General features: G+C 35.4%; 1 long non-coding RNA gene across 1 annotated transcript in view; it reads right to left on the minus strand.

The window, feature by feature from the left end:
• LOC138832351 (uncharacterized) overlaps nt 1–6,845 on the minus strand; it is a 50,003-nt gene extending 43,158 nt beyond the window's left edge. The window contains exon 1 of the long non-coding RNA XR_011373544.1: nt 6,804–6,845. This is a non-coding gene — a long non-coding RNA (uncharacterized lncRNA). The remainder of the gene's footprint in view (nt 1–6,803) is intronic.
• Between the last annotated feature and the right edge of the window lie 416 nt (nt 6,846–7,261).

A 7,261-nucleotide genomic window follows, 5' to 3' on the forward strand; every position in this document is an offset into this window, starting at 1 on the left:
ATGACGTTCTGACAATGTTAGCAAAGCTGGTATTACCTCACTTGGTGCTTCTAGGTTTTAGCTCTAATTTCTAAATCAAATAAATATTGCAGCTTTAGATACCATGCAATATAATTGTAAGAACCCCTACTGTTTTTTTTTCATGATTTTTGCTATCGGCGTCTTTGCCTTTATCAGTCCAAGTTAAAGAAAGGCAAAAGTCTAAGGCATTTGATTGAGGCTTCCTAACACTATGGAACTCAGAAACTTCTTCAAATATGAATCCAAGGATGAAAATTTCCTTTTACGGGTTCTTTTATTTAATTTACTTAGCATTTTGCTTTATTCTTTAATTCTATTTTCAGGGTTATGTAAAGAGAGGTTAGAGTTACATATGTAAGGCTCTGGAAGACAAAGATGTTATCTCACACTGAGTCCTCACTCATCAAAGACATGACCCATATCAAGACAAATATTTTTTTTTTCTTCCCATCTTGCTATCTCTAAAAAGTAGCTTCATAGATGAACTCATGCTTATTTTGGAGAGCACTCTCTGACACATAGCAAGAAGATTCAAAATACAAAGGCAAGGAGCTGGGAAGGTGGCTCAGTGGTAGAGTGCTTGTCTTGCATGCATGAGGCCCTGGGTTTGATTCCTCAGCACCACACAGGCAGACAAAACCAGAAGAGGCGCTGTGGCTCAAGTGGTAGAGAGCTCTAGCCTTGAGCTGAAGAGCTGAGGGACAGAGTCCGGGCCCAGAGTTCAGGCCCCAAGACCAACCAAAACAAACAAACAAACAAACAAACAAAAGCAATACAACAATAACTAAAGAATACATAGCCTTTCAAGATTAACATTGTAGGTTGTTTCTAACAATAAAGTTAGACCAGTTTCCATCATCATCATTTCCTGAGTAAACACTTAAAGGTATATAATCTCTCACTAATCATAAATTGAATGGACTGAATATTAAGAAAAATATATGTTTTATTCCAGTATAGAACAATAATCCTTTCAAACATTAATTATACTAATTGTTTTTATCAGTGTTCCAATACCAGGTAATTTCACAAGGTAATATAAAGGAAGTAGGTATTACTATCAGAGCCTGGCAAAAGAAGAAGCATAATTAGCTGCAGTTCTATAACTCTGTTCTGTTTCTATTAAAGGTATAAGCTAAGGGTCTGTGATTTCAGCACTCAGAAGGGCAGGAAGACAAAGAGTTGAGATTAGCTTGAGTTTCACAGAAAGACCCTGTCTCCCCACATCCCAATAGAAGCTAAGCAAAGGAGAAGGCAACAACGCTCAATAGGAAATGTTCTCATTACTTTGCTCGTGTAACTGTAACCCCTCTGTACAGCATTTTTACAATAAAAAAGTACAAAAAAAGAGTGACATAAATTTTCCTTTTAAAGAGGACATATTTAAGGTATTTTAAAAAGCCAATGTGTGTAATAAAATATATTTATTAGATTCATATGGTGCTACTCAGATATACCACAACTTTACTATGTGAGGGCTATGAAGAAATTACCCAATGAAGTACTCTGTGTGGAAACTGAGATCATTGGTCAAAGTACAAGAAACTGGTTCAGCCAGTGCATCTTGTCTTGCCTTTAAAACCACCTTGGCAACACTTTGACCCTGATTTTCCTGACTTCCATTGCCCTTGATGTGGCTAACCTGACCATAAATTGTGTCAGGATTTTAATCTGAAACTCTAATCCTGATTGCTGTGACACCTGTGATCTCTCTATCTACCCTAGTCCCAGTCTGAATCCCTACAAATCCTGCTGCTACCCAGAATGCTGCTAACCTAGTAGTGCATTCTGTCTGAAGGATGGTTTTCTATTTTGGCTCTTAATGCCACCTTTACTAAAGACTCACTCTTCCTTGATCTTCTTTCCTACCAGGATTTACTGTCAATTTGAGACCTCACAACTATTACCAGATTTCCACTCTAAATTCAAAATGACTCTTCACTTTCTTTTTTCAAAAACCTCTTCTTTTCATGAAGAGCTGACAAAAAGCATCTGTACTTGTTTTATATTTTTTCATTGAATCAATCTGGTTCAGTGAACTCATTAGCTGCATCATCCCACAAACTAGATATTTCCTCCCAATTCCATGCTTCTTCTCATAATAAATTTAAATTCCATGAATCCATGAATATAAAAGAAATCATTACGACTTCTATAATCAAACCAAATAAAAATCTTTCAGTGTAGCCTACAAAATTATTTGTGCAATCAAGTCTATCAAAACTTAAAATTGTCTAATAGATTAACATTTCACCACCCTTTTCTCCCTGAACAACACAGTGCTCTGACCCCAGAATTGCACAGTTATTTTACAAGATTCTAAATAAACTGTGAAGGTGGGAAGGATCTTTAAGGTTATCTAATTAATTGTCCATGGAGCGTTTAAACTCTTTCTACCAAAAACTATACAGAAATGGCTTTCAGTTAAGCACATATTCTACAGCTTGAAAATCCTACATTTGTTGTTTTTCTCAAAGGGATAGATTGCACATGGAAGCCTACACTCTCGGACAGAGGTATCTCAGTCTATCTGAGAGATGGATGGCCAGGGTTGATGAAATGTGTTATCTGTGGCACTACAATCATTTATCTTATTTAAAATAACTGACCCATGTAGAGATCAACTGATGACTTAGCCTCTTTATCCATTTGAACCAAAAGGGTCATCTGGACCTAATACTAACAATTATGGTAGCAAAAACATATTTTAAATTGTAAAAAGTCATGTTGGTCTTAAGTTAATTCATTGTAAAATTCCAAAGTTGTATTTCAAACTGTAAATATTGAGCTAGATCTCTTGGCTTCTCTTCAGAAGAATGTTGAAAAGAATGGACATTTAGTAAGTGCTAAAATGTATGCTTGGCATTTCATCTATGTTATCTTCTTTAACTATAACAATTTAGAGACTTGTTTTAAGCAGTTTTTAAAGGCCACACATCTAGGAAGCAATTGATCTTTGATTCAAAGATTTAATTGGAATGGTAGATGCATTACAGTATATGTTTATCAAAATCCATGGAACTATACAACACAAAGAGTGACCCTAATATAAACTCTGATCTTCAGTTATTAATTTGTATGCTAACATTTACTCATTAATTATAAGAAATGCTACATTAATCATGATGTTAATAATAGATAAATACTGCATGGGAAGTGACAAATGTCTGGGAGCTCTACTCTTTTTCTTGGCATATCAAAATCTCCTGTACAAATAGTTTATTTTAAAATTAAATATTCACATATAAACAATTTAATTGTCTTATAATTTGCTTCCTATTCTCTCCCAAATTTATACAAGTCATGTGCTTAAACTCTTACCTCTCTATGGACATTATCTTTAAAGGTCTTTTGAGACCTTTCTCTTTTACATCTCAGTCTTTATCTCAGGCTGGTGGTTCAGCTCAAAGGGTAAAGCACCTGCCTAGCAAGGAATAAGCTCTGAGTTCACACCTCAGAATACCAAAGGGGGAAAAAGATGAGAGTTAATACTCTCATCTTACTTGAAGAGGATTAAAAACAATATAATCACTCCATTGAATCGCTCCTTCCCTGGTTTCCAGTTTACCCATTAAACTTCACTTAGGTTTCTCACTTTTTCCTGACTGCTCTTTTTCATCTTTTTCTCATTTCTCTCTTTTTCTGATTTCTTATCATAGAAGGGTCCAAGATAATAAGCTTTTGGCTTCTTTTCTTCATGTACCTCATTTTTTTCACAATTTTATTTAATCAGCATCTTGAGTTAAAAACTTAGAAATCCACCTTAGGGGAAGACACCCCACTGCTCCAACGCTCCATGCTCCCACACAATACTCCACCAGCCTCCCACGGTTCAAAGATTCCAAGTAGCATCTCTATGCCCATGCTGGCAAGTATGGCTTAGAGGACTTAAATAAGGGAAATTATCAAAAGGTTAAAAATACATTTACAAAGTATTGAGAAAACACATTGATGGCTTTGTGGACCAAGTCAGACTCAGCCCACAGACCCTCAAAGCAGTAGGGGGCTAGGAAATACTAAATGGCTATCATATTTTTGAGCATGATTAGAAGGACGACACCATTTTTACCTCATTCCCATGCTGAAAACAATTCAATCATGACTGATTTCTAGTTACTAACTGTATCAGTGAGCATAGAATGTTGAGAAGAGCTATATAATAGCATATATACTATTTCCACTGCAAAGATAAAATAGATATAAATTTCCTCAAAAGAAGAGCAAACAAACTGTAGTAAAACAAGTAGGAACTGATACTTCTCACTTTAGTTTCAAGACAGGTTAATTAATTAAAAATTGTCTTAATCTATTCAGGTTGCTTAAGCAAAATACCAAAGACCAAGTGGCTTATGGACAAGAGAACTGTGTTTCTTATGGATGCTGGAGGGTTTGAGGTCAAGGGGCTGGCAGATTTGGTGCCAAGTAAGGCCCTTCTTCCAACTTCTAGATGGAGCTTTTATCTGTGTCCTTATATCAAGAGCTGGTGAGCTTTCAAAGCTCTAACTTCCTGATCTCTTCACCTTCCACAGAAGGCACCTCCAAAAAATTCTCTCACATTAAGAATTAGGTTTCAACACATGAGTGTTGGTAAAACTGGAACATTCATTCTATAGGAAAAGTTTATAACACTTAGTGCTTTAATAACGCATATTTTAATAGTGGCTCACAGGATTTCTGAAGCTTAAAGCTTGGGTCTCACCAGGCAAACAGCTAATGCCAGCATATCACAGGCTCAAACTAGAACTTTATTTTCTTCCTACATCGCTGCATCAAAACAGGCTTAGCATAGCATATTACATAGGATTGCTTTCTATAAAATGATTAAACTCTCCATTGGAATATACATGTTCTTAATGTATTCTTTATGAATGGAACTGGAACTCCAATGACCTTCTTTGATATCTCATTGCCATGGAACACCTTCCCTATGACTAGGAAAGAATCTCATCTTAAGTGTTCGGTTTTGGAAGGTGTCATACTGCCAGAGGTCAAATGAACAATATCTTCTGTCCTCATAAGGTGTTCATGGTAAGATATCCATTAGATACATACATAATAATTTAGGCATATACTTTGGTTATTGATCACTAAATTGAATCTCTAAGGGAGGCATACACACACAAAAATTCTGCTGGTGAATCTGGGCCATTTTTTTTTTTAGTGTCCAATTAATTTCAACCCACCTAAGCTCCAACTTAACTCACTGAAGAAAGACTTCTCATACATCTTCATGTAGACAAGGATAAAGGACTTTCCTCTCTGTGCCTAGTAGAACCCATGCTTGCCGCCACCATGACATTTAGCAACACATACTACTCAACTACACATACTACTATCTTTAAAGATTATTGTTCCACTTATTCTGAGGGTAGTGAGCCTGCCTCATTGTGTTTATATCTGCACTACTTCATAACACAATAGAAGGAATGCAGGAGATATTCCTCCACTCATGCATCTACTCATTCAGTCAAGCAATTTACTCCATATGCACTGAGCACCTACTCATTGCCACATACTGGGTGGGGTTCTACAGCTAAAACCATTAATAATAATAATAATAATAATAATAATAATAATAATAATAAGGTTTTTCAATTATATAGCCAATATTAAGAAGTTGGGTATAACTAAGCTCTAGTATACTGAATGGTGATACATGCTATAGTTAGAATTTTTTAAATGAGGCTTGATTGGGATTGGTGGTGAAAACTTTTAAGCAAAGTCATTAAAAAAAATCTCATTGGTAGGTTAATATCTGTGCAAACAGAAAGAAGAGAGGGGGCCAATATTAATTGGATCCCTCTCAAGTTTCAGTGGAACATAAACTGGGATCTTTTTCGACTAATGTTTCAGTCACAGCTTATTGGATATTACTGGGCCTATATCTTTAGTATTTGACACATACAGAGCAGTCATGGAATTCTCCTGTCTCTTCTTCTTACTTCTTCATTCAAACCTGGCTCCCTATGATCCTTGATGATGAATTATGCTATTGTTTTAAGCCCATTTACTATGTTTTGACTCATTCAGTCTCATCAGTGAGGATTTATTTTCTATGTAGCCAGCAGTATGCTGGATGAGAGGAATAATTACAGAAATCAGAAAGTTCTTGAGGACCTTCTACCTAAATCCAGACAAGAGTTATAAACAAGTCTTTTCTCCAAACAAATGCCTGCATAGTTTTTCTACCTATGAAGAGATCTTTATTTGTTAAAGAAAATGTAAAAGATTAAATGAAAGGGAGCATATGTGATACACATAGAATTGGGAAGAAGTTTATTCATTATCCATCCATATAGCTTCTTATTATTTTCCAAATCACAGCCTCAAAAGGGATATGTTTTTTTGTAGCAGACAGGTAGGAACTTGATATGCATTATTCATGTACTGTAAGCATCTATATTTGTATTTCAGCAAAATCTTCACATCATTTCCTGATCACACTGTAATAATCATACAGTGGTGAAAATCAACTCTATGTTTGTGGTTGAGCAGTTTAAGTTCCCATCAAGGTGAAGTTTATTTTTACTGATTTTAAACAATATGCAGATTTTGTCCAAACTGGGTTTTTATATGCTCATGTATTTCTGATTTAAAATGGGCAGTGTTTTGCAAGCAGACCTGTGTGAGTCAAGAGAGAACAAAAGAAGAGATTAACAGATGAAAACTATCTCAGTGCCAGTCATTGTGACAGGTGCTTTCTAATATATTGTCTTATTTAACATATGCTACCTAACAATATGCACAAAACATAATTGTGAGAGGAAGGTAATATTACTAACCTCTGTTTAAGCCATAGGAAGTTCTATTTGGAGAGTTTGAATAGATATTCCAATGACATATAGCCTGTGAGTGACAGAAATGGATTTGAGTGCAGGTATGTCAGACACTGAAAACCATAGCTCTCCCATTTCAAGCTTCTTTTATTTCATTTTCCTTTTTCAATTCATTAGTAACATTACAGGCATTTGTTACATATAACAAGACTTTTTGAAATGCATGTACATTGTAACATGGTTAAATCTACCCAAGCAGAAATTGTACTATCTCATAGTTTTCAGTTTGGATGTAGGAACTCTTAACATATGCTCTCTCTTTGCATCTTTCAAGAATACTTTATAAAACAGTCAACAGAGCAGTCAATGAAAAACCTAGAGAATAGTTTGCTGTACAAACACTACTGGTAAACATGCTGAATGAAAACCTCATATGGCTATGCTTGAGCATGATAAGGCTAGCC

This window comes from Dipodomys merriami, unplaced genomic scaffold (assembly GCF_024711535.1).
Source record: "Dipodomys merriami isolate MVZ:Mamm:240054 unplaced genomic scaffold, mDipMer1.0.p SCAF_2, whole genome shotgun sequence".
NCBI lineage: Eukaryota > Metazoa > Chordata > Mammalia > Rodentia > Heteromyidae > Dipodomys > Dipodomys merriami.